At 38.8% G+C, this 25211-nt stretch overlaps 1 pseudogene across 1 annotated transcript; it reads left to right on the forward strand.

The window, feature by feature from the left end:
* Window positions 1-14877: 14877 nt before the first annotated feature.
* On the forward strand, window positions 14878-19065 carry LOC147631923 (dammaradiene synthase pseudogene; annotated as a pseudogene). The gene is made up of 2 exons (XR_015267379.1): window positions 14878-15041; window positions 16754-19065. The product of XR_015267379.1 is annotated as a dammaradiene synthase pseudogene (transcript).
* The last annotated feature ends 6146 nt before the right edge of the window (window positions 19066-25211 follow it).

Genomic DNA, 25211 nt, shown 5'->3' on the forward strand with positions numbered 1-25211 from the left:
TGGTGAACCATCACTATCCAAACTAGTAGAAGACATCTGTATTGGGCACAAAATGTGTGCAATTAAAAAACTAAATATGAATACATGCACTAAACCTACCAGTGTCAATGGTATATACATAGGTTTGCTCTCTGGAATTTACCCAGCATCATTATAAATGATGTTATAAGCATCGTTAAAGCGTCGCTAAGCGTCATTTTTAGTATCTCTAAGCATCGTTGAGTGGCGTTGGATAAGCGCCGCTAGTAACACCGTTATTAGCATCGCTTAGTGGCACTAGTTAAACGCCGCTATAAGCATCACTTAAGCGGCGCTGCAAAAAAAACACCACTCCAGCGAGACGGTGGGGAAAAAACAAAGTGTTGAAATTGAGTGAAAATGAAAACTTAAAATAAATTATAACCCAAAAAGCTTGACAAGCATCCAAATATTATTGAACTAAAACAACAAAATCATCAAATAGTTATACAAACCGATCAACGTGTACATATGTTATGATGATATATATTTAACTTGTACCATCATAAAATCCATCTTGCAATAAATCTATTGTGCTAATTGGTATATCTCTAAATTCATCATTCCAATGGCTCCTATATCAATACTGTAAGATTCCTCCCCCCAACCCCCTTTTTTGATGTCTAGTATCTTCCCCTGTAATCAATCACTCTTCAGAAATATAAAGACCTTGTTTCTAACTGTTTTAACCTAGAGAGAGAAAATATTCTAGAGAGAGAATATTCAGATTTTGAATATTTTTGGATAGAAAAATATCTCATATAATTAAGATGAATTCCCCTGAAACAGAAATTCAAAAAGAAATTTCAAATGTGCAATTGAAATTAATTGGAAATAGGTATAAAGAACCTTAGTCTAAGGGTCTAGATTTTCAGAAATCTTTAGACTATGGTCCAATTAAGGTTCCTATGGGCCAATAGCATCAATACATGTGTAGGGAGGAGATAAATCCAATTTGTAAAAAGAAGATACCCAAAAATGAGTAAATGCTCACATAAGGTGAAGAGTTGAAAATGTACAAGGTTTATTAGTAAAAAACTATGAGCAATATTAAAAATATGAGATATTTTGGGTATCCAAAAATGAGTAAATGCTCACATAAGATGAAGAGTTGAAAATGTACAAGGTTTATTAGTAAAAAAAAAACTATGACACATATGTAAGGAAGAGGAGTTCTTTAAAGGAGGTGCATATTTCACATAAGATGAAGAGTTGAAAATGTACAAGGTTTATTAGTAAAAAGGAAGGAGAGTTCTTTAAAGGAGGTGCATATTTCACATGCTTGAATGAGTTTTAAACTCATAAAAATTGAGATATTTCATCTCTCCTCTCTCCTCATTCAAGTCTAGTTCCAAAAAGTTAGCTTAACTGACCTAAAAATGGTCAAAAAGTGACCAAACTGACTTGGAAAATTCTAGAATCAGTTTGTTTGGTTAGGAGCTCAAATTTTCCTATAAATAGAAGCCTCCCCTTGTTGAAAAAAATATAGTGTCTTATGCTTTGTTACTCTACTCCACCTAAGCCAAAATATATAGTGTCTTATGCTTTGTTACTCTACTCCACCTAAGCCAAAATATATAGTGTCTTATGCTTTGTTACTCTACTCCACCTAAGCCAAAATATATAGTGTCTTATGCTTTGTTACTCTACTCCACCTAAGCCAAAATATAGAGTGTCTTATGCATTGTTACTCTACTCTACCTAAGCCAAGAACTGTGAATTCTTTAATAATTCACTAGTTTTTGATACTTCTCTCTTTCTTCAATCCCCATTGGTGGACTCCATCAACATACTAAACCAATTGATTGGTTGGGGGCCTCTACCGTGAATAAAGAATCAAGCAAATTATAAGGTAAGTATATTGAATTTTGATCTTTTCTATAATTTCTCAATGATTCTCTCTTCTCAACCCCTCTCAAGCTTGAGAAGCTTAATTGGTATGGTTTTTTAAATGCTATTGAAGTTAATTGGTGAATAGTAGTGAAGAGTTACATAATTTAATAAATGCTATTAAAGTTAATTTTCATTTATATTTAATTCTAATGGTTTTTCTCTCTCTCACTTAAGAAATGATCATACTCATGACCCTTTTCAATCCAAATGAAGCTTTTCATAAGGCTTTTCCTTAATCCAAGATTAAGCTATGCTTGAGGCCAAATTAATGGCTTTTTTCTATGCTTTTAGTTTATGTATATTGATGATTCAATCCATTATGGATTGATGATCCAATTAGAGACCATTCTAATTATTTCCTTAATGATAAGCTTTATCCCTTAGAAAAAATTGAGATTTATCAGTCATAGTAGCCGAACTATGGCAAAATTTTTATAGAAATTACGCATAAGATAATTTCATTCAAAGCATAAAAAGAGGACTTCCTACCATATTCTAGAAACTATCATCCTAGATTAATTAAAAGAATTTTATTATGCATGGAGATGTGGATGTATGCATGTAGATGTAGATGTATGGATGTGAGTGTGAATGTGGAGGTGGATGTATGCATGGAGATGTGGATGTATGCATGTAGAAGTAGATGTATAGATGAAGATGTGGATGTATGCATGTAGATGTAGATGTATAGATGTGGATGTGGATGTGAATGGAGATGTGGATGTATGCATGTAGATGTAGATATATAGATGTAGATGTGGATGTGAATGGAAATGTGGATGTATGCATGTAGATGTAGATGTATAGATGTGGATGTATGCATGTAGATGTAGATGTATAGATGTGGATGTGGATGTGGAGGTGGATGTATGCATGTAGATGTAGATGTGGATGTGGATGTGGAGGTGGATGTATGCATGTAGATGTAGATGTATAGATGTAGATGTGAATGTGGAGGTGGATGTATGCCTGTAGATGTAGATGTATGGAGGAGAATGTGAATGTGGATGTGGATGTATACATAGAGATGTGGATGTATGCATGTAGATGTGAATGTACGCATATATATGTGGATGTATGGATGTGAATGTGCATGTAGATGTGGATGTATGGATGTGGATGCATGAATGTACATGTAGATGTGGATGTGAAAATAGATGTATGGATGTAGAGGTGGATGTATGGATGTGGATGTGGATGTGGATGTATGGATGTGAATATATGATATGTGATGTGAAGAAATCTGAAGTGATGAGATGGAAAATGATGTGATGGGATGAGTACACATATAACTGGAATGTGGGATAAGCAATGTGGATTGATGAGGGATAATGTGGAAAAATGAGAGTTAATATAGAAACTATATTTTGTGACTGTTTGTAAATGCTGTTTGTAAATGACTGTTTTATGTCAAGATTGCTGGGAAAGAATTGTGACCATCTTGTGATTAAGGTCGTGAAGACCTAACTGATAAAGTTGCAACTGCTGACGGAGAGTCAATGAAGGACGTCTCGCGTAGCAAGGTCGGCCGAGGTCTTGACCAGCCTCGGTGCGATTAAAATGGTGAGCTTCCGGTACGGTGGATGAGGGGCCAAGGAAGCGGCCTATGAGTGAAGCGCTAGGTCACCTGCGAAGGATCCTAGAGGGTGCTGACCATACGGTGCTCGGGCTCTGGGTCGCCTAGGATACCCACGCGTGCGTCGAGGAAGATATTGGAACAGAGTTGGAGTTGTTTTCTGAAATCGGGCATGGATCTGGTTGATTGACCTTGCTGGTCCTCCTCAATGGATGAGTCCATGGCTCTTTATATGGATCTGTTGGTTGATCTTGCTGATCTTCAACGAGAGTCCATCTTGATAAGTGATTATATTGCCGAGTATTATGGGCTAGGGATTAGGAAACGGCCCCTGAGTGGACAGGTGGTGAGCGTCCTAGCTACCAATGATGCCATAGATACTCTGATGAAGGAATGATGGGAAAATTGAGAATCAACTGGATAAATTGGAAGATGATGATCAGTGATACTATGGTTTTATTAAAGGATTGTTTTAAACCGGTTGAATCTGTGAAAAGGCAATTTCATATTGGGTGTGTGAGTGGTGTGACTAGTTTTATTTTGCATGAACATCCGGCTAGGGGGCCTTGGAACTCTTTTCCTTGGTACCCGGGACAAAACCTAACAAAATTCTTAATTGGATCCCATCACTAGAGTGGTTGGGTGGTTGGCTAACCCATGGGATTGGATGGGGTTAGGCTGGACTGATGGATCCGTAAATCGTGACTCAAACTTTTGTGTTTACGATAGATAAAATAAATCCCGGACAGTAACTGTTCTATGGATAGGAATCAACGGCTGTGCCTCTTGAATGGGGAAAAAAGCGTTGATCCCAATGATCCAAGTGCAAGTTCTTCCTTAATCTGACCATGTATCTTATAGATGCAATTGGATCAGCTCGATCAGAAATGTTCTTGACTACGTTAGAGTAAAAAAAATTATCCTGGTGGAATCGCCCGTGCTTTCCAGTAAAGGAAGTTTTTCCGGGTTCGGTTTTGGAACAACCGACGGATTAGTCTCTTATCCGGATATCCGTGGGTGAGGCCCCGAATGTGGGACCCCTGTCCCGCGCGAGAAGTGCTACTTCCGCTGCTAGTATCCCGAATCTGTTGCTCGGTGGGAACAGGGATCTTACAAATACAAATTCCTATTTCACTACTTGAAGAAGATGTAGAGGTATTGTCACCATGGTTGTCATGGTCGCCATATTGATTGTTAGTTGCATCCTCCATTGCTTGTCCACCACGCATTTCTTCTTCCACATCTTGATCTTTAAATATATGTTTAGATCAAGGAGTGACTTGTATTCTGTACCATCAATTATGATTTCTTTGGTTCGGTTAAAACACAACCTAAAAGAAAGAAACACAAAATATTCATACCAGCTGCTCATCTCATCAAAAACAACATCCCTGCTTACCCTCAACTCATGTGTAGCAGGGTTATAACACCTGTATCCCTTTTGCTCAAGGGAATACCCAATAAACACACATTTTCAGCTTTTGGATCCAGCTTAGTTCTCAGCTCATCTGGCACATGCACATATGCAATGCATCTAAAGACTCTTAGATGAGACAAAGCAGGTTTTCGGCCAAGTAAACCTCTCCCCTGGAGTTACATCATGTATGGCTGCAGTTGGAGTCATGTTCATGATGTAAACTGTTGTAGAAATAGCCTCAACCCAATAGCTATGCGGCATATTCTTCTCTCCCATCAATGCTTGCGCAATCTCAGCAATGTGTTTGTTTTTCCACTCAACAACTCCATTTTGCTTGCGGAGTGTATCTGCATGTACTGTCTGTGAATACCATTCTTCTTCAAAAATTCAGAGAACTCATTGGAGAAGTACTCTCCTCCTCCATCTTACCTTAGGCACTTTACGTGTTTCCCTGTTTGCTTTTCAACCATCTCTGAAATTCTAAAAATGAGTGAACACCTCACCCTTCTCCTTCATGAAGTATACCCACACTTTCCTTGTGTGATCTTCAATAAAAGTCACATAATACCTGCAGCCTCCCATAGACATGGTCTTTGTAGGACCCCATACATCTGAATGAACAACATCTAGTGCATTTCTGCTCACATTTCTATCATGTGGAAATACATGCTTTGTTTGCTTTCCAAATTGGCATGCTTCACATATTTTCTGCATACCTTCAACTTTAAACTTTGGCAACCCTGTCACAATTCCTTTAGTCTGCATAGACTTCATTCTCTGCACATTCACATGTCCAATTATTTTATGCCAAATGTCTGTGTCCGCAACAATTCCTGAACCATTTGCAAACATCGCAGCATTCACTTCAGGCATGTTTATATTCAATGTAAACATTCTGCCCACTCTGTTGCCTTTTGTAACCAACCTGCACTTGTCTTTAAAGTCTTCAACATAACAACCATCAGGATTAAACCAAACCTGCAAACCTTGCTCAATCATGTGGCCAACTGAAACCAGATTCTTTGTTATGTTCGAAATATGAAGTACATCTGCAAGGTACTTCACTTTGCCATCCTGCATAGACAATGGCACATCTCCAACATGGGCAATTGGATGAGCAGTGTCATCCCCTGTTTCCACAAAACCTAGTCTTTCAAGGTTTTTCATCTCCTTGAACCACTCCCCATGACTTGTCATGTGGTTCGAAGAATCAACGTACCATACATCATCTTTATGTGCTGCTTCAACATTTTTAGACATGGCCTTAACGACATGCTGCATAACAAACAACCTTTCATTATCCTCATTGTTTCTGCTCGAGGATGCATAGTTGTTTTGCTGTAATTTTCCATTTTGCATGTCAGCCTACTTCTTATATAACAATCTGCCTGCACATGTCCAGGCTTACCACAATAAAAGCATCCCATGTATCAATATACTGCCTTTGCCAATTTCCATGACCTCTTTGACTCCCCCTGCCTCTGAATTGGCCTCTTCCACCTGCGTGTTGTTGTTATTGTGAATTCTGGGACTGTTGTCGCTGCTGCTGCTGGCCATAATTCTAATTATCTATTCGGCCACCTCCTTGGCCGCGTCCACGGCCTCCTCTACCTCGTTCTCTTCCTGAACTTGTGTAGAAGGCCTGTTGCTCTGAACTATTTTTGTTTTGTGAAGACTGTTGGTCTTCACCCAAGCTCTTCTCTTCTATAATTAACATAGACACCAAATCTGTGAAATTGGGAATGTTTTCCTGAGTCTGAATAGACATCTTGAACGCCTTGTAATGTGGCCCGAGACCACGTAGACAGACTTCCACCTTATCATCATCATCTACTGAAACACCAATAGATGCAAGGGTTTCCACATACCCTTGATCTTTAATGCATAGTCATTCACACAGACATACTCTTTTTCTACACAGTATGAAGTTCATTCTTCAACTGTATCTTTCATGCCTTGGTATTCGTTTCATAGAGTTTTACCAAGGTGTCCCACGCCTCCTTGGGGGACTTGGCATCCTGTATGTGCCCAATCATGGTGTCCTGTATACTAATAGAGAGCCAATACATCACTTTTCTGGCTCCTTGGTTCCAATCCTTGAAGTCTTTCACATCTGCAGATTGAGCTCCGGTATCTCCGGTGCCTCTTCATGCTCACCTTCTATGTAGTCCCAGTAAACCTTTCCTATCAGGAAATTTGTCAACCTGAACCTCCAAGCATAGAAATTGTTCTTATCAAGCTTCTCAGCAACAATTTGGTTTATGCCATCATTTGATATCTTGCGAGACACACAAATTTACCAGAAACACCACTCTGGTTTGTCCTGCACAAACTGCTGTATTTTTTGGAGTGGTACTGTACTATACTCAAATGTCACAACCACCAGTGACCTCAATGTGCATACATAAACCCAATGATAATTTTTGACCTCCTTGCAACACAAACAATGTCTGCACAACCAATGTGTCTTCCTGTAGTTCTTAAAACAGAGTTATGTATAGAATCGATGACTTACTCGGAGTGCTCAAAATCATCTGCTTTCCAAAAAACGGAGGTCCTAACGAGCCTGAAACGCATTTTCGACATCAAAGATTTTGTCCGATAGGACGGTATAATTGCTGTATAGCTTTACTCTTGCGAAGAAAGCTCCTCAATCAGAGATCGTTTACCAGTGTCTCCCGTAGAGCTCTCGACAAGGGTGTAGTCGCCAACACAAATAGGGAAGAGTAGATGAAGCTCTTACCCTTGTACCGCTTCCTATGCTTCTCTTGCTTGCAGCTCAGCCCTTAGCATGAACCAGGCTCTTATACCATGAAAAGATGCAGGGAAGAAGAGAGTTTGAGCTCTTGCAAGCACACACACAGTCACTCCTAATGCACTGGCGGTTTGATGAGATTTTTGCATGGGCTGGAGGGAAAAACAGGTAGAGGGAGAGGAGACACACACACAGGAGCAAACCCTAATGTATATTGCAAACCCTAACCATAGAGGGAGTAGCGACGTTGATGTTTTTAACAACATTGCTGAGCAACAAAAATACCGACGCTAATGTTTTTTAACAGCGCCGCTAAAAGCGGCGAAAATAACATGGAATAAAGTAGCGGTTATAACATGGGATATAGTGTCATAGAAATAACAACGTATATAGCGGCACTTACACCCTAATACTTTTCTAGATCCTTTTATAAGAGCCACACTATAACCATCACTAACCCCTCTTTTTGTTGTAGTGCAGGCAGATTGAGGAGAAATGTAGACACACATGTATCATACGCAAAGAGAAGGAAAAGGTAGATCAACCTTTTGTTACTAATGATCTGTCAGCAGGTCACTCATAGGTGGATGGTGACTCTAGTGGCTCCTCTAAGTAAAGCCTTGATGAGGTGCTCGACTTCTATCTATGGTTACTCCTAGTGTAAGAAGAATAAAGGCTGTTTTGAGGACACCTGGCATGGTCCAGGTATACGCACATCTATGAGGGTTAGGTACCCTATTAACAGGTTGAGATATAATGGATATACAACCCATCATTATGCTTACATGGTCAAAGAAATATAGGATTTGGAGCCCACCTATTTTGAGCAAGTACTTTGAAATAAAATGGGAAGATGCCATGAATGAGAAGATGGCAGCATTGGATGCAAATGCAACATGGGAGGTAGTGCCTTTGAAGGCAATTATGTAAGTGGGTGTATAAGGTCAAGAATAACGCAAATTGTTCAGTGAGTAAGGTGAGATTGGATGCCAAGGGCTATGTGCAAACCTACGGCATTGACTATGAGGAGACATTCAGGTCCGATTACAAGAATGGAAACCATGAGAGTTGTTAGCACTATGGCTGCAAGCAAAGGATTAGCCTTTACATCAGATATCTGAATATAAAGAATGCCTTCTTGCATGGTGATTTGCAAGAAGAAGTATACATGATGTAGCCACTGTGTTATGAGAGTGATGCACACCTAGATTTTGTGTGCAAGTTACATAAAGTCCTATACAGCTTGAAGCTACAGGCACCCAGAGCATGATCAAACAAGATCGGGGAGTATCTTGTTACCATTGGATTTCAGATATCTAATGTAGATTTTTCACTTTATGTGAAAAAGACGGATAGAGAGATCATGCTATTAGTCATCTACGTAGATGACTTGATTGTCACTAGATGATAGTAATGCTGACATACATGATGCCATGAGGATTTTGAAGTAGAAGTTTGAGGTAAAGGATTTGGCTCAACTATAGTATTTCTTGGGCATAGAGGTGGTGAGATCACCTCATGGCATTTTGTTATTACTTACAGAGGCAATATGGCTTGGACATGTTGTCCAAGTATGATAAGCTCCATAAATTTAGGAGATTACTTGGAGTGTAGTGTGTGGAGTTAAGCTCAAGGAGGAGTATTCAGATATCGAGCTCAACTAGTGGTGCGGGGACATTGACGGCCCGCATTTGTGATAGCTTTTGCACTTATGCCACTGGTGTGGTTAGTGAGATTATGGTTGACATGCCACTAGTGGATGACAAGCTGTGTGATAGCCACCTTGGAGTACTAGAGTTAAAGCATAGTTATAGTGCAAACTCATATAGTCGAGTTCACACTATGGAGGACTGAAAATTGTATGTTACTATAGGAGAGTACATTCCCTTATAGTATATACTCTTATGGCATAGTTATAGTGCCAACTCATATAGTCGAGTTCACACTATGGAGGACTGACAATTGTATGTTATTATAGGAGAGTACATTCCCTTATAGTATATACTCTTATCTTTTAGTTATATGGTTGTAGAGAAGAGAAGAAGATAGAAGAAAATTCAGCCATCCATCTCTCTTGTGTTTTGCTTTCTTTTGTGTGTTTATGTGTGTTTGCACGCAAGGAACTCAAGTTCTCCCTCTCCCCCACATTCTTTTTAAGAAAGGGGGGGAGAGAAAAGAAAATATGATCTGTTTCTTCCCCCCTCCCCCTCCCTCTCATATATTTTGCGTGCAGGGGTCCCGTTGGGCACTATGCAAAAAGGAGCGGGTGGCATTACTCATATAGTCGAGTTCACAATATGGACTGACTATTGTATGTTATTATATGAGAGTACATTCCCTTATAGTATGTACTCTTATCTTTTAGTTATATGGTTGTAGAGAAGAGAAGAAGATAGAAAAAAATTCAGCCATCTATCTCTCTTGTGTTTTGCTTTCTTTTGTGTGTGTGTTTGCATGCAAAGAACCCCTTCCCCCTAACCAGAAAATATATCCCTGCACTTGTATGTATGATCCGGGTTCATTCATACTAGGGCTTTGGTGTAGTTAATACATTGTATGATAATAGTTATTACTTATTAGTTATAAGGGTAGTTTAAAGTTTAAACTTTAGGGTTCATACAATGGAACCTGGCTCTTATCTGCGGTGTTGAGTGGCCAATCACATGAAATTGTTCAGATTCCCAGCCTATCCCAGATGCTCTTCCTCAGTCGTGGCCCGTCGTCGTAAGCTCCCAACGCCCGACTCTTCCTGCAGTACTATGGAGCGGACCGCCTTGCATGCATCGCCTGTGACCTGACTCCTAAGTCTTCAGCACGAAGCGCACGATGTTGCATGCATGTTTGTGTTTTGTTGTTTTTCCTCTCTTCTGCAGCCTGCCTGAGCTCTCGAGACTGTAGATGATTTTACTGGTGGGCACTGGTTGTTTTCTCTCTATTGTTCTTGTGCTTTTCGTTCTTGGCCACAAAAGTGAAGAGGTTACACAGGTGATAGGTATGTTTCTTTACGCATCTGTGAGGTGATTTGATGTTTGATCTATAGTGTATACCATCTATGAGGTGTATTTCTGATTTGATGTTTGATCTTTACGCATTTGTGAGGTGTATTTCTGATTTGATGCTACATGCATGTTTGTGTTTTGTTGTTTTTGCTCTCTTCTGCAGCCTACCTGAGCTCTCGAGACTGTAGACGATTTTACTGGTGTGGGCACTGGTTGTTTTCTTTGTAAGAGGTGTTCTAAGCCCATAAAGCTACGGTGAGATTAAATTCCTAGTCATTACATTGAGCCTCAACAGTTTTAGTTAACTGTATAGAAATAAGGACTTTGTTGGTACTCTCGGCTTGACCATTTTCTTGTGGGTATTATGGTGTGAATTTGCAATGTGCAATCATGAACATTATGGCAAGTTGTTTAATTACATCATTTATAAAGTGCTTTCCTTGGTCACTTACCATTTCACAAGGATAACCACCAAAATAGGTAATAATGTTCACACGTAAAGAAACTTAGTTATGGCCACAATGTCTCTGATGCCCATCCTCAAATCTCTTGCTTCAGACTATTTTGTGACATATTTTGTAAGATCTATTAAAATGTATCTTGCTTGGGTGCTACATGCAATCTTACTGATGGGTCCCACAAAATCAATGCCCCATTTTATAAATGGTTCTAAAACTTTGATAAGGTGCAAAGACTTCATGCCCTTTTTTTAATGGTTTGACACATCATTGACACTCCTCACATCCTTTGACAAATAATGCACAATCCTTAAAAAGTATGGGCCACCAATAATTGGATTGAAGTATCTTTCTTCTAGTAATGTCTCCTTATCGAAGTGTCCACTAGCTACCTGTTGGTGTGCTTGTTCTAAGATGTATAATTATTCATCCTTCCTATGGCAAAATCTTATGATGTCATCTTACCTCTTCTATAAAAGGTTCCAGCAATCAATTGGTAAGGATCCACTTCTTTTAGCAACTTCCTAAATCTCGCCTTAACGCAAAAACCATTAGCTAGAAAGTTAATGATTTACTTACTCCACTCTCGTATATCTTTAACCTTGAATAGTGTAGCATCAATTAGATCATCATCTACTCCAACTGGTGCTTCACCATTAGGTATGCGAGCCAAGTCTCACAACCACTGTAAAATCAAATTCAAGAAAGATCAACAACCACTGTGGTGATTCTCCTTGTGCGGCATGGTTTATTACCAAGGTATAATAAGGCTTCATGGTCAACATAGAAAACAAACTTATTAGCTAATAGGTAATGCCGAAATTTATTCACCACATACACCGTAGCTAATCCTTCACTTTCCATGGGTGGTTTAGTTTATCTGAGCCTCACATAATTGTCCGGCTAGTAAAACTTATAGGGTATTCTAGTTTATGTTCACCCGACTGAGCTAGGACACATCCAATAGCAAAGCTAGAAGAATCTATATACACATGGAATATATTATTCCATTTTGGTGCTCACAAGCTTGCAAAGCTAGTTAGAGCTTACTTGAACGTATCATAGGGATGTTAAGTTTTTGTGTGGAATTATTAAACACTAACTTGCATTTTCTAATTGTAAAGGATTTATAGTGATGACCATCAATTGTAACCCATGTAGACCCTCTTGTTTCCTAGCTATATCAATTGTGGCCAATAATATGTATCTAATTCAGATCATTTTTAAAATCCCTGGCTTATTTTTCAGCAGCCTTGTAAGGTGGGTTCTTCTGTACATTGGTCTCTTCTTTGCCATGCATAACATTATTTAAATGGGGAATATAAACCCTAATGATTGAATCATTGAATTGGAGGTAGACATGCTTCTAAGACCAATAATGTGTACCATCTTGGTAATGAAGTACATTAATTTCATGCAAGCTATGACTCTTTTTTTTCTTCTATCGTTCATAAAACAACAACATGCTGAGGCGTTTTAGTGGCATTTTCACTACACCACTTCATGTGAGAAAATTTGTGTTCTTCTGAGCATATGTGCTTCTGAATAGCACTAAGTTGAATGGTTTTACATCCTTTTCCCTTTCCCCAATGTTCCTTTACTTTATATTTTTCACACCATACACATTTCATGCACTCTCCCTTTCCATACACAATCATTTTTAGAAAGGTGAATTTTGACTCCCACTCTTTTCTATATTTTCGATGACAATTCTTCTTGTTTGAGTTCTTTCTCATCTACTTTGTTCAACGACAATGAACCATTAGGGAAATTATGAGCTCATTTTGGGGCCCCTCTAAGAAGTTTCATGCTCTTTCTCTCTCTAAAAAATGGGGCCATGGTGAACCCTATCAATCTTATGTCAGAACCCCTCCATGCGACATATCATTAAGAAGCTTATGATGAGTAGATTTCAAATATACAATCTCCAACAAGTTTCAAGTAGTAATACTCAAGATACACCATAAACAAGATTTAAGATGCCAAAATGGAGCCACGGTGAAATTTAAGCATCATACCAAACATTTCCAAATCATCATTCACAACATCTTCTTGTTTGAAAGTTCTTGCTCATCTACTTTGTTAGATGACAATGAACTATCTCGCATCATCTTCTTGTTTGAAAGTTCTTGCTCATCTACTTTGTTAGACGACAATAAACTATCATGCATCATACCAACCATTTCCAAATCATCATTCACATCATCTTCACTGCTTTTAATTTCAAAGTTTTCTGTCTCAACATTACTAGAAGTTGGCGTGCCAAATAGATTATGCATCGTTTGTTCTCTAGACTTGTTCTGAGGTTGTGAAACACTTAGCACTTGAAATAGTGTGCTTTGGCTCATTTCGATCTACAAAATGTGCACATTAAATATAAAGTATAAATTAGAGTTATGTACTCCCATGACACTATTTACCAAATCGCTTTAAGATGATAGTTCGTCACATTATACACAATAAAATATGTACAATACAAATTACTTTGCTTAAACACAAACACCATTTTAAAATCATAATTTCAATAATAATATAATTTAAAATGCTAAATTCAAAATGCCAATAAGTGAAGAATTTACTTGATCCAAGTAGGCTCTTCCAATTTAAAACTTGCTTCTACTTCTAATGCACTGAGCTGCACCAATGTCTTGATCTACAAGAACCCAAATAGTGTGAATTAAGTTATGCTACCGCATGTAAACATGAAAAGTATAGTAATATTATTCAAAAAATTTAACAAATGCATACTACCCAAAACATGAGTAGGCAATGGGATTAAAATTGATTAATAAAATATGCAACATTGTTCCAAAAATTAAACAATGCATACTAACCAAAACGTGAGTAGGTAATAAGATTAAAGTTGATTAATAAAATACTTAACATTATTTAAAAAATTCAGCAAATACATACAAACCAAAATTTCCTATAGGTTGTGACCACTCTAAGGTCTCTCTCCTTCTCTCTCTCCTCTATGCGCTAGCGCTACTGTAGAGACTGTAGTCTATGAGATAGACAAATGGATTGTTTTAGAAATAACCCATGGTAAATGTAAGCTAGACAAGAGGCAAATTTATGTATTAAAATCTTAAATGTTTGACTAAATGCCCAACAAATATGACCATCTATCAAAAACTCGCGCGAGAAAAAATATGCTCGAGTTTGCAATTATAGTTAAAACAAATTAGAAAATCCTTTTGGAAAATAAAAATGGAAGGCCTATTTTGAGAGAAGTAATAAAAGACTGAGTTTTCGGAGATTCAAATAAGAATTTTCAGTGTAGATATATTAGATTTTTCACTGTTCATATATATTAGAATTTTCTGTGCACATACTACACTGTCTAAGGATGAAGGGCAAAGAAAAGGCAAGATCTTGCTTGATCTTAAATAAAGAGAAGTACATTCACTTCAAGAGGGATCCATAATATACGGATTTCTACAAAGGTACAGTACTAAGGATAAATAATTTAGTGGAAATAATGTTCTTTTACGGTCATTCAAAAATAAGTGGCCAAAATGCCCCAAAAAAAAAACGGGCATGACCCTTTAAAAAGCAAACTACTCCTCACCCAAATATTAAAAGCTGAAAGTAGCGTGTTGCTGCCATCTCTCGGAGAGAGAGTTAGGACCCAAACTCTTCCACCTACTTCATTGATCATATTGATGATCATCTCCAGGCTCTCAGCGACTTTAGTGACCCCCATTAAACTGCACTTCAAGGTGGTCTTTATATAAGTTCTATCGATGATCATGATCTCCAGGCCTGCTGCTCCCACCGAGTACTGTTGTGACCCCCGTTTAACTGCTCGACATCAAGGTCTTCATTACGGGAAGCCATCGTAGTAGTTGATGCCCTCATATTGCCAATACTCCTGTCCTCACTGTGATTGCAAAGTTCTGGCCTTCTTCCTTCTTTTATCCAGGTCCGTGTAGTCTATGCCTTCATATATTTGCCCTTGCCTTTCCTTCAATGGCGCTCATACGTATGGATTCCACGTACCTTGTTTTTAATATTACTACGGTTTCTGTTCCACATTTCAACAGACATATGCCTGGTTTTCCTTTAACTTTGAAGATTTTTCCATGCAATCCTGCTGCAATGATAGGCATGTTTGCCTAATTTTCCTTTTAACTTTAGAGATTTTTCCATCCAATCATGCAATGATAGGCATGTTTTTCTGCTACCCTAGCAGTTTGGGTTTAATAAAACCTTCTTTTTTATTTAGATGATTTGATTGATTATGCTTTTGCCACTTGTCACCCTGACATCAATTTGGATTTCAGCGAATTGATTATGTACTTTGTCGTAGTCCGATACCAAACGATACTATGTGCAGAGTTGAAGATATGATATAATCTTCAATCTCCTAGCTGTTAGTCTAATAATTGGGCCATGGAGTGTTGTAACAAACAGACTTACGCATCCATGCTCACTTAGCTATATCTGTAGATCAGTTTAAACATTAAACTCTATAGTTTAAGGACATATACCAAGTGGTGGCCGACTGTAGTCGGCTCATCAGTACACTTACACTAAATCCACTAATTAGTATTTTAAAATTTAGCCTTTGAGACTTAATCAACGTGTCAATTCACTAGGGATTCACAATGAATGGTTCCAACTTCTGTATTTAGCTTAGACACGACATTCGTGTTACAGCACTAATCTCATTCATATTGTAGTCCCTGGGTTGTTTTCAGGCTTTGAAGATGTTGTACATGTAGGCATACAAAGTAGTCCTTTGAGGAGTACTTAAGTAAGCTTCTCTAATTCTGAATTAATTATTTATCACCTGCAGAAAATATTTTTCCCAACAATTCAAAAAACTATCAACCTCAAACTTTTGTAGGTTTTTTCTTAAATTTTAAAGTTTTTAGCAAAATTATAACTAAAATCCCTTAAAATTTGTAAGTTTTTGTGAATTGTTATTTTGAAATTTGAAAGTTATTTTTCAAAATTTGCCATTCACCTGACACTAAACCTCGGTTTTTCGTGAACACTATTTTTGAAGCCGTTTCACTCATCACATGTTTTGCTAGATTTAAGGGTGTTAAACTTTAGCTCTGTTGTAGGCCTCCATTATAGCTTCTACACCTTAGTAAGCTATGTTCTGAAGCCGTTTCATTCATCACATGTTTTGCTAGATTTAAGGGTGTTAAACTTTAGCTGTGTTGTAGGCGTCCATTATAACTTCTACACTTTAGTATGCTATGGAGATGTAGAAGAGGAGTGAGCACCTTAGTCCATGATTTGAGAACCTTGTTTGGATAGCGTGTTTTCAATCCACGTTTTATGAGCATTTATAGAGTATATATATTGACATTTAGAGAATCTTTCAGAAAATGTAAAACTTTTCAGGTTTCCACACTCCACTTTTGGATAGTTGAAAATTGAAATTTGGTCTCGCTTGCTTTGAATGTAGTGGTCTCTCTTCTGCAACTTGCAGATCAGACCGATGAGATTGAATTAACTTTATCATTATTTAACAATCTTACTGATTCGGGAACCGATCAAGAGATGATTATCTGTAATTACTTGTCTTATTTAAGAATATTTCTTTATAATTATCAATTGGATTGTGCATATATATTTCTAATCTAGAAATTTGCTTGTTCCTTCATGAGCTGCATGCAGGGTATTAGTGGTGTGCGTATAGTCGTGAGCAAAGATGTTGCCATACAGTCAAGAGTTTTACAATGAAGCGGAAGCCATTAAAGGTGGAATGGGTGGAGAAAACCCGACTTTAGATGAGGCCATCAAGCGCAGCCAAGATCTGCTGCTTTCCCAACAGTACCCTGAAGGCTACTGGTGGGCAGAATTAGAGAGCAATGTTTCCATCACTGCTGAAACCGTCCTCTTGTTCAAGATATTGGGCATTGATCGTAACTACCCAGTCCACAAGATGGAGAATTACATAAGGAAAAACCAGCGCAGCCATGGCGGGTGGGAGCTTTTCTATGGAGATGGTGGTGAGTTGAGTCTCTCCATAGAAGCTTACATGGCACTGCGTTTGCTGAACGTTCCTGTTACCGACCCAGCACTGCAGAACGCTTTGAAATTTATCCTTAACAGAGGAGGTCTGACAAAGGCTAGGATTTTCACCAAGCTTTGTTTGGCTATGCTGGGGTGCTTTGATTGGAGGGGGATACCTTCTTTGCCAGCTTGGTTGGCGTTGTTGCCGAACTGGTTTTTGACAAACATATATGAAATGTCTAGCTGGGCGAGGTCATGCACAGTGCCTTTGATTGTGGTGTTTGATAAGAAGCCTGTATTCAGGGTGACTCCGGCGGTGTGCTTGGACGAGCTGTATGTGGAAGGGAGGAAGCAAGCGCGCGTGACCGCACCCTTCAGAGGCGATTGGACGGACCTCTTTGTGGTGGTGGATTACGCTCTCAAGGTGGCGGAGAGGTGGGGGTTGGTGCCGTTCAGGGAGAGGGGCCTCAGAGCGGCGGAGAAGTGGGTGGTGGAGAGGCAGGAGGACTCGGGTGATTGGGCGGGGATCTTTCCGGCCATGTTCTACTCTATGCTGTGTATGAAGACGCTCGGGCACGAGGTGACTGATCCGGTGATGCAGAGGGGCCTGCTCGCCATAAAAGACTTCTCAATGGAGACCGCTGATCAGTACTGGGTGCAGCCGTGCGTGTCGCCTGTGTGGGACACGGCGCTTGTTGTCAGATCGCTGGTTGAGTCCGGGATGCCGCCTGATCATCCGGCCCTCCAGCGGGCTGGGGAGTGGCTACTCAAGAGGCAGATTACCCAGCATGGAGATTGGTCCTTCAAGAATAACTCCGGCTTCACGGGCGGCTGGGCATTCGAGTTCTTCAACAGATGGTACCCCGACGTGGACGACAGCGCGGTTGTCGTCATGGCCCTGGATGCCCTCGAACTCCCCAATGAGAGCGTCAAGCAGGGGGCCATTGCTCGCTCCGTCAAGTGGATCACCTCCATGCAGTGCAAAGCCGGCGGCTGGGCGGCTTTCGACAAAGATAATGACCAGGACTGGCTCAACTCCACCCCTTACGGTGACCTGAAAGCTATGATCGACCCCAACACCTCCGATGTCACCGCTAGAGTCCTGGAAATGGTGGGCAGATTACAGCACGGCAACTTCAACGCTCCTTTGCCGCCCCCGGAGTCCATCTCTACAGGCCTCGCCTACCTCAGAAAAGAGCAGGAGAAAGAAGGCTGCTGGTTCGGAAGATGGGGCGTTAACTACATCTACGGCACGTGCGGCGTGCTGGTTGCATTATCAGTCGTGGCACCCTCAACTCATGAAGAAGAAATCTCAAGAGGAGCCAAATGGCTAGTTCAAGTGCAGAACACTAACAACAGTATAGGAGATGGAGGGTGGGGTGAAACATGCTACAGCTACAACGACCCTGCCGCCCTCAAAGAGCAGACCGGATATGGAAGCACTCCTTCTCAAACCGCATGGGCAGTTATAGGATTATTGGCTGCAGGAGATGCTCTAGGAAAATATGAGGTAGAGTCCATTGAACATGGAGTCAGATACCTCTTAACCACCCAAAGAAAAGATGGATCTTGGTACGAGGCTTCCTTCACAGGAACAGGCTTTCCTGGTCATTTCTACCTCAGGTATCACTTTTACGCCCAGCATTTCACTCTCACGGCTCTTGCACGATACCGTTCTTGTCTGCTTCAAGCTAAGAAAATTATGCCTTTATCCTCTTGAAAGGCTAGAACTGGCTTTTCTTGAATAGCTATATTTCACGCCTCTTATTATTATTTCGGGCATCTTTCCGTGTATGATCCCTTTCTGAAGCCACCCTACTAGAGCTACTAGCTCTATTCTCTCTCATTCTCTCTCTACTCTTTGAAAAAAATAAAACTCTCACAATTTAGAAAAGAGGAAGAAAAAATAGAACCATAGATATTTTTTATTTTTGTTGACAAAAAGAAATATATTAAAAGTGTCATTTATTACACTTTCATCTGATTATAATACCAGTTTTTTTTAAATTACAAAGAAATATATTCTAGCATGTAGTTATGTTCCTAGATGTGATGCAAGGTTCTTAGGCATCGCTTCTTCACACCGCACATAAAAGAAACAGAAGGACGCAGGGTTCCTAGGCATCCTTTCTGTTTCTTTTACGAACTGTGGCTGTAGTTGTAGCAGTGGTAGCACATTACATTTATTGCGCCGATTAGGAATGGCCAAACTGCTAAGTTGACTAACGCATTGCACCACGTGCTGCCTTGCGAATAGGGAGCCAAAGGGGTAAGCGAGAAGGGGGGTCGATGATGGAGGAAAATGCAATAGTAGGCATGCAGATGTTGTTTTAGTTTCTTTGTTTATTGATGTTTTCGTTCCAAGGAAACCAAAATGAATTATCTTCTTTTTTCACTCATAGGCTCCTATCCATGCCTCCTCTCATATTATACTGCCTTTGGTACTACCATCTAGCTTTAGTTGAAGTTTAACAACTCAATAACACACATTTTATGGTGACTAATGGCCCATCCAAGCGAGCTTCTTCTTGATTAGTTACAACGATTGCAATATTATTGTTTAATGTCGAGCTTTATATACACTCTAGTTAAAGGAATTGAATTCAATATTTGACTTTTCTTACATAGCTTTTTGCTGTACCACTATACGAGGATGAGGTCATAACTGTGTCCACAACCATGCTTCAATAACGGAATTTTGGAGTTTTAAAATTCCCATGGAGATATGCACACAGCTACATTCGTACATATAGTTGTGGGGCATAACCGCATGCATAGAGCAAGTTTGGGTACTTAGACATCACACCCATTGGACGCACGCTGGATGGGTGTTGCTACCCATTCTTTTTTTGCATAGTGTCGAATGAGTCCCCTATGCAAAAAAAGGTAGGTGAAATTTTTTGAGTGGGTCCATGGGGTCACTCTCCCCCCACTTGCAGAGTTTTACCCCCATCGGACGTTGGATGAGTGAATTGTAAATCGAGGTGGAGCACAGGAAACTCTGTCTTCAATACTTTGCAGAATGTATTGCTTCTTTGCATTATCTTGAGTTCTCCAGTCAATGCCGCAAATGTTTCTAAACTTAAGATTTACAAGGTGATGCATGCATGCTATGAGATGCTTCCCCTTGCTATCCTCAATGATCAACCCATCTATCATCCTCACATGGTAAGGAAGCGTCGCTGGGTCATAGGCATTTGGATCCACCACTTGATATGCCAGCATAACTTTTGCTGATGGGGAATTGGAAGCATATCTATTATTTCCCCCAAAACAACCCCCGCGTCGAGATGACCCCCACTAGCATGACGAGAAGAGGCAGACCTCCTATTTGACGAGGTCGTGGACTAGGTGCCACTGAAGAGAGTAGAGTGGCCTAGTCCCAACCTCCACATGAAGTTTCAGCACCTAGATGTGGACTAGATCCTCCAAGCGAAGTAGACATGGGTATAGGAGTAGAACTACCCATCTGAGTACCCCCCATCAGTGTAGGGTTAAGTATGGAAGGAAGCGAGGCTAGAGAAAAAATGTTCCACACTCCCTCTCCCATACCCAGTGGCAACAGACTAGCGGCCAACTGTGAGAGACGCTCCATGTTCGGATCATCAGTGATGGACACTGAGAACGACGGCACGTTGGGCTTCTCGACTCTAGATCGTCCCCCCACATGTCTACATTATAAAAATGAGGCATAATCAAATTTAAATAACACAAGAACGCATTAGAACGCTTACACCTTATGCACGCTCCAACATAGAACTCTTATACTACTCATGTGATATTAGAACTTTATTGAGATCTTCTAGAATACTGCTTAGACAAGTAGGGTGGATAGTGCCCCCTTTCGAACGATAGCTTTTGAGGACTTTCTACATGCTTCCCACTATTAAAGCCAAAGGAAAATTCTCTTTTACAAGATAAGGACATTGAAAACATCGAGGGATTCCCCTTCACTACAACCACCTACTCGCGCGGATAACCACTCCTAACTTGACTTAATCAACATTCTAAAAGGCCTACAATAATGCCCCATATTCTCTATGCATTATACTCTAAGCCTAAGAGAATAGAAAAATTGAAACCTCGGTCAAGGGGTAAAAAGCATAAGAACATTGGAGATTACCTCAAGAGGTGGAATGATACTGGAGGTGCTCTGTGTAGAAGGAGGGTACAACAAGCAAGACCTAAAAAACATAACATACAAAAAAAACACATTTATGAGCTTAAAAAACATAACATGCAAAAAAAGCTTATACTCTCCATCTATGAATAGAGTGTAATGCATAGATTAAGCTCAATGCATAGAGCTTAATTTATGCATTAAGATTAATGCATAAAGCTTAATGCATTAAGCTCTATGTATTAATCTTAATGCATATAAAGCCTAATGCATTAATCTTAATGCATAATCTTAATACATAAGATTAATGCATTAATATTAGTGCATAAAGCTTAATGCACTAATCTTAATACATAAGATTAATGCATTAATATTAGTGCTCTATGTATTAATCTTAATGCATATAAAGCCTAATGCATTAATCTTAATGCATAATCTTAATACATAAGATTAATGCATTAATATTAGTGCATAAAGCTTAATGCACTAATCTTAATGGATAAAGCTTAACGCATAAAGCTTAATGTATTAAGATTAATCTTTACATTAATCTTAATGCAGAGAGCTTAATCCATACATTAAGCGCTATGCATAGATTAAGTTCTATGCATAGAGCTTAATGCATAGATTAGCTCTATGGATAGAGCTTAATCTACATGCATTAAGCTCTATGCATAGAGCTGATTCTATGCATTAAGCTCTACACATGGATTAAGCTCTATGCATAAAACTTAATCTATGCATAGTGCTTAATGCATGGATTAAGCTCTATGCATAGAGCTTAATCTATGCATTAATCCTAATGCATAAGATCTATACATTAAGCTTAATGCATAAATCTTAATCCATAAAGCTTATGCATTAAGATTAATGCATAAGCTCTATGCATATAGCTTAATGCATAGATTAAGCTCTATGCATAGAGCTTAATCTATGCATACATAGAGCTTAATCTATGCATACATAGAGCTTAATACATAGATTAATCTATATGCATAGAGCTTAATCTATGCATAAATAGAGCTTAATGCATGCATAGATTAAGCTCTATGCATAGAGCTTAATCTATGCATTAAGCTTAAGCTAAACTAAACCTAAACCCCGGCACCCAAGGATGCAATAATAGGTAGATGAAAAGCATAAATAATTAGAGGGCTTATCTCTTTTTGTTGAAGTTCAAGGAGAGGATAAGAGGAACTACAAAACAAAGATTAAAAAAAGTAATTATACAAAGCCCAAACATTTAATGCATAGATATTAAAAGCTTAATGCATAGATATAAAACCCTAAATAATACAAGCAAAAGAAAGCTTACCTCTATATTGTCTAGCTAAAAGAGATGATTAGTGCAAGATCTACATGACATAAAAAAATAAAAGAGTGATTAGCAACAAATTTAATGAACTCCACCTACCAAACACAAGAAATATACAAAATACCAATACACATTAAGCATAGACATAAAAAGGAGAAGGTTAGTACTCTATGAATTAATCTTAATCTCATTATGTTTCTTATTAATTATTAGGTTAAGCATAATAGAAGCAAACCCTAATCATTAGGTCACACCATCACTTGTAGAGTGATGAATAGGAAAAAGGGAAAGGGGAAAGGGAATAAGGGGAAAGGGGAAAAGGGAAGGGGAAGAAGAAGAACCCTAAACAAATGCATTAGAATAAAACATAAGAGAAAAATACCTTCAAGAGCTTAGACCATAGCCATTTGGTGATGATGAAGAGAAAGAGTCTCATGAAGAGGAAGGGGAAGGGGAAGGGGAATATATAGAGTACAAATGCATGTGACGGGATCCAGATTGATGGAAGGGAGGAGTCGGTGCACGAACTCAAGGAAAGGAGTGGAGGGAATTTTTTGGGGGAGAGGAAGATAGGCGTCGACAGTGCAGCACGTTTAAAAAGTTAATTTTCTCAACGTCACTATAAGGGCCACTAAAAATGACACTTAGCGACGCTTTAACGATGCTTATAACGTCGCTTATAATTACAACGCTCGATAAATTCCAGAGAGTAAACCTATGCATATACCATTGACACTGGTAGATTTAGTGCATGTATCCATATTTAGTTTTTTAATTGCACACTTTTTATGCCCGATATATAGATGTCTTCTACTAGTTTGGATAGTGATGGTTAACCATTAATTGGAGGTCTAGAGTGGTTGCAAAGAAAAATCCCTTGTTCATGTGTAAGATGCAAGAATGTTTGTGTACGTGAACGTCGAGTGACATTGGAGCATATTAGAAAATGGGGATCATTTGAACCAATGCCAACCAACTTGATGATGCAAGACAATTCCTCGATTAGTATATAAACTTATGCCTTGAAATGTGAACTTATGGTTTTTCATATGTAATGTTGAGTGTTAATTCTAAATATGGTTCATTAGGATGAGAAGGGCATGGACATTGGTGCACAAGTACTACACAATATGCCTCATTATTTTGTCATTGGGAGAAACTTGAGGAATGAATACAAGCATCATAAGGAGCACTTGGAAAGTGGAGCATGTTCAGTACATTTGGAAGACCCATGATTTCCTCCACATGAGATAGAGGAAGAGGATGTCATGGAGGAGATGATCACTCACTTTTTCAAAGCGAGGGTGAGGAGGAGACACCTTACTTTGAAACACATGAAACAGAAGATGTGTTACACAAGGAGGCTAACACACCATTGTATGAGGGTGCAAAGTACTCAAATTTGCGGGTATGCTTGGAAATCCTCAACTTGCAACAACATATGGATGGAGCGATAATAGTGTGAATAGCCTACTCTGGTTATTAAAGAAGATGCTCCCAACAACAAACAATTTCATGTCCGCAAGAAGAAGATGCTCCCAACAACAAACAATTTCATGTATGCAAGAAGAAGTGATGCTCGAAGAATACTTTCCAAGCTTGGTATGGATTACACTTGATTTCATGTATGTTGTAATGATTGTGTACTATTAAGGGGTGCCTTTGCCAATGTCATGCAATATCTAATTTATGGAGAGGCTCGTTTTTACTTTTTTTATCAAATTTTGATTTGCATTTCCATCTACACACTTAAAGGCTTCTTTTGAGTATACTAACTAATTGAAAACTCAATCTTGAATTTTCATTGAATTTTAACACTTAGAATCTTTACTGCTGAAAAACCACCACTGAAAACCTGCTGGAATTCATTACTGAAATCTGTAGCATCCAAAACTTAGAATTATCTTTAATCATAACTTGGTTAATCTCGGAGGTATGTTACATTTTCTCCCCGTTAAGAAATAGTCGCCCTCGATGATAAAAGCATATTATCCTCAATCATTAGACTTTGAGAAATAGTTTTTCTTACTCAGCTATTATAATTGATATAGTACTTGAGAAGTCGTATGCTTTTGAATTTCAAGAAAACTATAAATATCCATATGTCTTCGTCTTGAGATTTCTTCAAGTAGCCTTGGTTGGAAAGAACGACTTGACAACTTGCTTGTTTAAGATCTTAACTTGATATAATAAGCTCTTAACTTGATTTTTCATTTCTTAGCTATCTCTTAGATAAAATCAACATACTCGGTAATCACTGTATCTATTAGAATCTCAATACTATAGCATTCTTTTCTCTCAGTATTGTGCTCTCTTCCATTCTTATCTCCGATAGATCTTATCTTGGATAAACAATTTTATATGTTAAGCTAGTTATGTATACTAAACTCTAGCGTAAGAGCTTACTAGTCTTAATTCTATATAATTTAACTCCAAATAAGAAACTAGATAGATCTTGAGGCATTACACAAAGTATCTTGATCTTTTTGTAAATTAGGCACTAGTCATAAAGAAGCCTTCTTGGAATCACAACTTAATAAACAATAAGAAATCTGATGAAAAAAATTACCGTCGTATTGTCTTAAACTTCAAGAAGGTAATTAAACAATTTGCAAACTCTTATTTTCACTTTGCTTGTAGCTTTAGACAGTCAAATTTCTTCAACAAGAGAGTAATCCTCTATC

Source organism: Cibotium barometz, chromosome 14 (assembly GCF_041138505.1).
Source record: "Cibotium barometz isolate CiBa-2024 chromosome 14, ASM4113850v1, whole genome shotgun sequence".
NCBI classification, from domain to species: domain Eukaryota; kingdom Viridiplantae; phylum Streptophyta; class Polypodiopsida; order Cyatheales; family Cibotiaceae; genus Cibotium; species Cibotium barometz.